Consider the following 10,000-nt stretch of genomic DNA (forward strand, 5'->3'; position numbering starts at 1 on the left):
TCTCTAACACACACACACACACACACACACACACACACACACACACACACACACACACACACACACACACACACACAATACACTACAACACACACTCAAACACAAAGCACCCCCCCCCCCCTCAAAACACGCACGTTCATAATGACCAAATTGAACCATGGTCGAAACAAAGCACCACACAAGCAAAAGCAGAGGTATGAGGAAGCAGGACAAGAAGCAGGCAAGCAGGTAAGTAGTCAAGCAGGCGTAAGAATGGGACTTATCGGGAGGAGGGGAGAGGAGGGGGAAGGGGAGGAGAGTGGGGAGGGGGAATGGGGATGGGAAGGGGGAAGGGGGATGGGTGAGCGGTGAGGGGAGGAGGAGGGAAGGAGGAAGAGGAGGAGGAGGAGGAGGGCGAGGGGAGGGGGGAGTGGTTTCCTAGCGTTAAACTACGGTTAAGCTTCTATCACACGGTCGCTAAAATTTGGCGGATGCGAATGAACTCAAAAGCGGAATTTAGAAAGGAATATATAGGTTACTTTCCCGTGATTATTCGTATGTCTGCAGTATACTCGTATGTCCTTACATATCTTGTATCTATATTTCTTTTTATTCATCTCTCTCTCTGTATCTATCTATCTATATATATAGATATATACAGATAGATGTATAGATAGATAGATATTAATTTATTTATTCATACTCATTCTCATAATTTTGTTATATTATTTTATTCCTTGTCTCCTTATGATTAACATTTCTATCTTTCTCTTATTTTCTTTCTTTTTTTTCTTATTCTCTTATATTCAGCAATGAGACATTACAAAAGTGGCCGCTGATACATGCGCCGGCTTCATTAATATCCTCTGCCGTGTCAAGTGAAACAATGCACACAGATTGCAAGAGACAATTAATCGGTCGGCCTTGCAACATGATCAACGAAAACATAACCATCTTTCTTGTAAACGTTAGATAGATAAGGAGATAGAGAAACACAGAAGGAGAGAAGAACGAAAGAGAAATGCAGAGAGAGAGAGAGAGGGGGGGAGAGAAAGGCAAAGAGAGAGAGAGAGGGGGGGGAGAGAAAGGCAAAGAGAGAGAAGAGAGAGAGAGAGAGGGGGGGGGGAGAGAAAGGCAAAGAGAGAGAAAAGAGAGAGAGAGAGGGGGGGGGGAGAGAAAGGCAAAGAGAGAGAGAGAGAGGGGGGAAAGGCAAAGAGAAAGAGAGAGAATGATAGGAAGATATATAGAGATATAGAAAATGAGAGTATGGAGATATATGGGGATATATGGAGATATAAAGGGATATATGAAGATATAAAGGGATATATGGAGACATATAGAGATATTTGGGGGATATATAGAGATATATGGGGATATATGGAGATATATAGGGATATATGGAGATATATGGAGATATATACAGATATATACAGATATATACAGATATATATATATATACAGGTATATAGAGAGATAGAGAGAGATATAGAGAGATAGAAGGGAGACACAGACAGAGAGACAGAGATACACACACACACAAACACACACACACATACACACACAAACAACACACACACACAAACACACACATAAACACACACAAACACACACACACAAGCACACACACACACATATATATGTATATATATATATATTTATATATATACATATATGTGCGTGTGCGTAAAACAGAGGAGCAGAAAAGAAGGTGACGAGCGAGTTTCACGCGATTCAAGAAAATCCAAACGAACGACACACTAACCCCAGAAACCAGCAGCACCAAGGCACGACACACAGCCATCACGCCATAATCTATGTCAGGTAAGGTTTTATTACCATAGTATGGTGCCTAGGGTAAACGAGGAGCAGGGAGGAAGGTGCATGAGGATAGATTCAGGGTTAAACAAGGACATAATCCCGTAATACCAGTGCAAGGAGGGAGCCACAGGGGGCAATGATGCCAGGTAGTTCAGAACAGTACCGGTATGCCATCAATGGTACAGGACGAGAGACGCCATAGAGGGCAAAGATGCGTGGAAGTTATACGAATGTCCTAATGACGTAGTGGGAGGATGGGTTTAGATGGAGATGATTTCCGGAGGGTGAGGGAAGGACAGGAATGGGGAATTGCAGGGGAGGAGGGAAGGTGGAAGTGGAGGCACGAGGGGAGGGATGGGATGACGGGAAGAAGTGAGAAGGAGGAAGGGAGGAGGAGAGAAGAGAGAGAAGGAGGGGAAGGAGAGGAGAGAAGGGAGGAGTGAGGGAGAGGAGGGAGAGGAGGAGAAGAGAGGAGAGGAGGAAGGAAAAGAAGGGAGAGAGAGAGAGAGAGAGAAGAGAGAGAGAGAGAGGAGAGAGAGAGAGAGAGAGAGAGAGAGAGAGGAAACAGGTATGACAAGAAATGGATTATAGACAGATATACATAGAGATGAGATGGACGAAAAGATAATGAGATAAGAAAAGAGGCAAAATAGATAAAGCGATAGATAGAGCGACAAACACATAGGTAAAGAATCCAGGCTAAGCCTCTGAAACACAAGCTTGATTATCAACTGTGTGTGTGTGTGATAATTCATTAAAAAAATCAATTTATAAATACCTGTTTTCAGTTTGCTTTTATGTCTGTCTGTCTGTCTCTCTGTCTTTACTCCCCACAGATTTTTATCTCTCTTATTTTCATTCTCTCTCTCTCTCTCTCTCTCTCTCTCTCTTCTCTCATTCTCTTCTCTCTCTCTCTCTCTCTCTCTCTCTCTCTCTCTCTCTCTCTCGCTCCTCCATCCTCTCTCTCCTCCCCTCCCCACCCACCTCCCCCCTCTCTAATTTAAATAATTACTATATTTGCGTATGAAAGAAATTTCAATGAAAATCATATAGTGAATCCATAGCATCAATAAACTTCTTTTTTTAGGGTAATCACTTAATAGGATCATATGCCGCATTTATAATTCCGGGTGATATTAAACGCAATTCGAGTCTGGAAAAAAAAAAGAGAAATTAAGAAAAAAATGTAAGTGATCTAGATAGAAAAAAGGAGATGAGAGAGAGAGAAAAAAAAGAAATAAAAAGATATTATTTGAAAATTCGTAATAACACCGATTCAATTTTTTTTTTCTCCTTGTTAACGCGATCATTAATATTTGTTTTCAAATTTCTGGCTCGAAACTCATTTCATACATAGACATGTTTATTTTAGGGTTATTAATAGAGAAAAATAACCCTTTCTTCCCCCTTCTCCCTTCCCCCCTAAAGAAAAGGAGAGAGGGGGGGAGAAGCGAGGGGAGTGAAGGAGGGGAATAGAAGGGTAGGGATAAAGAGGCAGGGGTAAGAGGTAAGGGAAAAAAGGTGGGGGGGATATGAGAAACTAATAAGGGAGGTGTTAAGGGTAAAATCGGTTAAGAGGGGAGGGCAGTAAGGGAGGGGAATAGGACAAAAAGGGTAGGGCAAGGGCAAGGGAGAAGGGGAGAGGAATAAGGGAAACCAGTAAGGGGGGTTTAAGGGAAGGAGGAAAGGGAAGGCAGGGAGGAAAACCAGTAAGGGGGAAGTGGGGCTAAGGAGGGAGGGGGAGGGTAGTAAGAGAGAGCAGGAAAGGGGAGGGGGGTGGAGGGGGGAGAGAAGGGACCGGATAGAAACCAAAATTTCGAATTAAATGTGAATGATATTATCCCTCGGCATCCAATTATTAATAATCTGCTGGGTAGATTAGTAAAGGGAATTGGTGGCATTCTGGCCCGGGGGCTGAGGGGGGGGGGGGAAGGAAAGGGAGGGAGAGAAGGGAGAAAGGGAGGAAAGAGGGGGGAAAAGAGGAAAGGGAGGGAGAGAAGGGAGAAAAGGAGGAAGAGGGGGAAGAGAGGAAGGTGATAGGAAGGGAGGAAAGGGAGGGAGAGAAGGGAGAAAAGGAGGAAGGAGGGGAAGAGAGGAAGGTGATAGGAAGGGAGGAAAGGGAGGGAGAGAGGGGAGGAAAGAGAAGAGAAGGAGGAGAAGAGGGAGAGAAGGAGGAGAGAGAGAGAGAGAGAGAGAGAGAGAGAGAGAGAGAGAGAGAGAGAGAGAGAGAGGAAAAGGAGAGGAGAAGGAGGGGAAACGGGAAAGGATGAATGGAAAGGGAAGAAGGGGGTGAACACACGAGGAGGAGGAGGAGGAAGAAGAGGAGGAGGAAGAGGAGGAGGAGGAAGAGGAGGAGGAGGAAGAGGAGGGAGAGGAGGAAAATATAGAGGAGGACGAGGAGGAGAAGGAAGAGGAGGAGGAGAAGGAGGATGAGGAATAAGAAGGGAAGGAGGAGAGGAGAGAGAGAGAGAGAGAGAGAAAAGAAGGAAGGGGAGAAAGAGGGAGGACAATGGGACGAAGGGAAAGGAGAAAGGGAAAATATGGGAAGGCAAAAAGGGAGAGAGAAGGAGGGAAAGAGAAGAGAAAAGAAAAGGCAGAATTGAGGGAAGAAGGAAATTGGGTAGGACAGGAGGAAGACGAGAAGAAGAGGAGACAGAGAGAGGGAGAAGAGACCGAGGAAGAGGGAGGAGATGGAAGAAGAAAGAGAAAAAGAAAGAAGAAGAGGGAGAAAAGAGAAGAGGTAGAGAGAAATGGGAAGAAGAAGACTGAGAAAGAGAGGAAGAGGAAGAAGCGAGAGGGGGAAGAATAAGGAGAGGGAGGAAGAAGAAGTAACAGAAGATGAGGGGGAAGGAATATAAGGAGAAAGTGAAGGAAAACAGAAACGAAGAAAAACTGATAAACGAAATAAGAAGAGAGAGGAGAAAGGAAAAATGGAGATAAAAGAGAAATTAAAAGAATAGAGAAAGATAAAAAAAAATGCCGAATAAGTCAATAAATAATGATTACCAAAATAACAAATGAATAAATAAATAAACAAACAAACAAAACATATATGTTTAATAAAACGAACAGACGAACCAAATCCATGATGAAATTGAAACAAACGCAAATAGATAAATTAATAGATAAGGAAAAATATAAGTAAAACGAAATAGAAGAAAAAGAAAAAAAAAGAAAAAAAGAAAAAAAAAAAAAACGTCCGGCAGGGGACCGGGACCACATAAAAAAAAAAAAAAAAAGTTTAAGGGAGGGAACGGGAGATGCCGACGCTAAGGTTGTAATTGGATGGGGGCGGGGGGGGGGGGGTTATGTGTGCGAGAGGGGGGTGGGGTAATTGAGACAACTCGGTTTTCTCCCCTTTTGCTATGTCTCTCTGCGCTCCGTGTGTGTATGTACGTATGCACACACACACACACACACACACACACACGCACACACACATAGCCATTTATCTATCTATCTATGTATCTATGTATTTATCTGTCTATCCAACTAACCCACACACACATACACATACACATATCTATTCATCTATCTATCTATGTATCTATCTATTTATCCATCTATCTGTCTATCTATCTATGTATCTATCTATTTGTTTACCCATCTATCTATCTATCTATCTATCTATCTATCCTTCTATGTATGTATGTATCTAGCTATTAATCAATCTATCTATCTATCTATCCATCTACCTATCTATTTATCTATCTAATCTGTCTAATCAAGGTCATATCAGCCTATCTATCTATCTGTTTGCAGTAGGGACGCTGTGGGCACCCGGTTATATTGATTAGAAATTCAGATACAGTGTCAGATAGATTGATATAGATCTTGGGAGATCATTTGGAAGATAGATAGGCAAACAGACAGGCAAACAGACAGATGTATATATATATATATACCTATATGTGTTTTTGGCGAAGGTATAGGCAGAGGGGATATAAAGATAGATAAAGATATACAGACAGGTAGATAAGAGAGAGAGAGAGAGAGAGAGAGAGAGAGAGAGAGAGAGAGTGTGTGTGTGTGTGTGTGTGAGGAGAGAGAGAGAGAGAGAGAGAGAGAGAGAGAGAGAGAGAGAGAGAGAGAGAGAGAGAGAGAGAGAGAGAGAGAAAGGGGGGGGGGGGTGAGATACACAAGAGACAAACAGAGACAGAGACGGAAACAGACATACAGACAGAGAAAAAGATACCGCGCAGGCAGAGAGACAGACAGACAGAAAGTCAATAAGACAAACAGACAGACAGACATGAAGACAGTAAGACAGACAGAAAGAAAGACAGACAGGTATGAAGACATGACAGCCATGAAGACAGTAAGACAGACAGACAGAAACACAGACAGACAGACAGAAACACAGTAAGACAGACAGACAGACAGACATATAAACAGACAGAGAAAACGGCTTCTATACCGCACAAGACAGACACACAGACAGCCAGCCAGAACCAGAGACCAAAGAATCGTGGTTCGGAACCGGGACCGAGGCTCCGAATCCTGCCAACCGACCGTACCCAACTTCTAAACAAGAGCTGTTGATTGGAATAATCGAATCATATCAAATAAATCGCTCTATTAAACACATAAAGAGTCTACTCGAAAATGCTCTTTTGAAAATACGCAAACGATGATAAACGGTCTAGCTTTTGTTGTTGTTATTTTTTTTGTTAGCGTTGTTGTTCTTTTGTTATCGTTGGCGTTATTATTCATATTCGTTTGCTTATCATTATTATTATTAGTATTATCAACATTATCATTATCACCATTATCATTGTCACCATTCTTATTATTATCAATAATATTATCATTATTTTTGCTGTTATTTCATTATCTATATTATTATCATTATTATTAATATCATTGTTTACATTATTATTATTATCAGCAGCAGCATCATTACCTATTATTGATATTGCTACTACTAGTAGTACTATTGCAATTGTTGTTGTTGTTGTTGTTGTTATTATTATTATTATTATTATTATTATTATTATTATTATTATTATTATTATTATTATTATTATTATTATTATTATTATTATTATTATTATTATTTATTATTATTATCATTATCATTACTATTATTATTATTATCATATTCATTGATGATGATGATGATGATGATGATGATGATGATGATGATGGTGATGATGACGATAATGATGATGATGATGATGACAATGATAATAATAATAATAATAATAATAATAATAATAATAATATAATAATATAATAATAATAAAATAATAATAAAATTATAATGATAACGTAATAAAATATAATAAGTGATAAATAATAATGTAAGATAATTATCCTTACTATATATATATTTTTACTGTTTTCATAATTACTGTTATCATTATTACCAATATTCTTATCATTACACTAAGCAGTCGCTGCCGTATAAAATTTTAGAGAAAATATTAAAAATCTTAACAGGAAATACAAAGTGTCATCCGATTCTGTTACAGTATTTTTTTATGAATTATATATGAGAGAGAAAAAAAAGTACATTTCAGGTAAAGGTACACAAAGACACTCGAAGGATGGAGAGAGAGAGAGAGAGAGAGAGAGAGAGAGAGAGAGAGAGAGAGAGAGAGAGAGAGAGAGAGAGAGAGAGAGAGAGAGAGAGAGAAGAGAGAGAGAGAGAGGAGAGAGAGAGAGAGGGGGGGGAAGAAAGAGATAGAGAGAGAGAAAGAAAAGAAGAAGAAGAAGAAGAAGAAGAAGAAGAAGAAGAAGAAAAAGGTGTAATCACGTAACAAACGTTTTTTTTCGTGATTTCCTTTAAAAAGGATTCATCTTTTTCCTTTTCGAAAGTATCACAAGTTCTCTCGGATACTCAGGCTCAGGGCAAGTGGCCTCAGGTTTCGCTTACTATTATCGTGTTTCTTGTACTCTTTTATATAAGGCGTTTTTTCTCCTTTCCGTCTCCAAAGGCTATTCACACACACACATACACAGTATTACATATATTATATACATACAAACACACACACACACACACACACACACACACACACAACACACACATATATATATATATATATATATATATATATATATATATATATATATATATATATATATATATATATATATAAGAAAAAGAAGAAGAAAAAAAAAATGTGTGTGTGTGTGTGTGTGTGTGTGTGTGTGTGTGTGTGTGTGTATGTGTGTGCATGTATATATATATATATATATATATATATATATATATATATATATATATATATATATATAATATATATACATATATGTGTGTGTGTGTGTGTGTGTGTGTGTGTGTGTGTGTGTGTGGTGTGTGTGTGTGTGTGTGTGTGTGTGTGTGTGTGTGTGTATTATATATATATATATATATATATATATATATATATATATATATATATATATATATAAATGTGTGTGTATGTATATATATGTACATATATATATATATATATATATATATATATATATATATATATATATATATATATATATATATATATATATATATGTGTGTGTGTGTGTGTGTGTGTGTGTGTGGTGTGTGTGTGTTTATATATATATATATATATATATATATATATATATATATATATATATATATATATATGTATATATAAACACACACACTCACACGCACACGCACACGCACACACACACACACACACACATACGCACACACACACACACACAAAACACACACACACACACACACACACACACACACACACACACACACACACACACACACATATATATATATATATATATATATATATATATATATATATACATACACACATATATATGCACACACACACATACATATATATGTATATACATATACATACATACATACCTATATGTATATCTGTTTGTCCTTATATATCTATTTTTCTAAATCAGGAAATATGATAATCAATCTTTATGAACACTCATCATAATTCACGAGAAATAATCACGACGGAAATGAGAATACCATCGAACAGACATCGATTATTAAGCGGACTAAGAACAATAATCGGTTAATTAGTCATGAAAAAACACAGCATGGCGCGACATAAGCGTCCTTTGTTGCAGTGATTGCAATATGATTGCAAATATCGCCCTCGTGTTTTGAATGAATCACCCCCCCCCTTAACCCCCCCTTTAAAAAAACACCATGGCCGTTGCAATAACAATAATACCAATAAAGTCATATTGCACGGAGCGGATGATCATTGCAACATGATTCCAATAACTACGTCTTTTTAAAACCGTGACAAATATTCTCAACATCAACAACAACAACAACAACACAGCTGCAATGATGATGATGCAATGATAACAACGATGCTATTGCAAATGATAATAATTTATGAATATTTTTCGACACTTGTTACCCTTGTATTTTACCTTTGCCAATCTTTTCCAGAAAAAAAAGTAAAATAAAATAAAATAGATAAATAAAACAAAAAATAAAATGTCTCGGAATTATTGAATGTTGTTCGCTCTTTATGAAACAGTTTATTGGTGCGATTTTAAATTCGATATAGAGCAAATGTGTGAAATGAAAAATTAAACTGGGATTTCATAGTCAGTCACACACACACACACACACACACACACACACACGCACACGCACATACACACACACACGCACACACACGCACGCACGCAATTTACACTCTCAAACACACACACACACAATTTACACTCTTAAAAAACACACACACACACACACATACAAACACTCACCACGCTAATGTAATTAATAACATCCAACATTATCTATACATTCACACATAACGATCTCGTCATCATATTCTGTATGTTAATCTTCCAATGCTATTTGATGTGTGCTGATGTGCCATGCAAAACATACACACATTTTCAGACTGGATTTTCTAGCCTAAGATGATGAGGCTTCGTTGGGTTGGCGAAACTGGTTTAGAGTTACACACACACACACACACACAATTTACTCTCTCAAACACACACAAACACACACACGTACAACACACACACACACACACACACACACACACACACACACACACACACACACACACACACACACACACACACACACACACACACACACACACACACACACACACACACACAGCCTCAGCCTCTGGTATAATAAAACATAAGAATGCACAAAAAAAGTTGTCTGCTTCACCTAATTAGATCTTCAGTAAAATAATAAAATGAGAAATTTATGAAGGAATGC

The 10,000-nt window shown here is 38.2% G+C and overlaps 1 pseudogene; it reads left to right on the forward strand.

Annotated features, from left to right (window-relative positions):
- The first annotated feature begins 141 nt into the window (after positions 1-141).
- The window catches only part of LOC119598096, a 15,549-nt pseudogene continuing 5,690 nt past the window's right edge, over positions 142-10,000 (forward strand).

This window comes from Penaeus monodon, chromosome 40 (genome assembly GCF_015228065.2).
Source record: "Penaeus monodon isolate SGIC_2016 chromosome 40, NSTDA_Pmon_1, whole genome shotgun sequence".
Taxonomy (NCBI): domain Eukaryota; kingdom Metazoa; phylum Arthropoda; class Malacostraca; order Decapoda; family Penaeidae; genus Penaeus; species Penaeus monodon.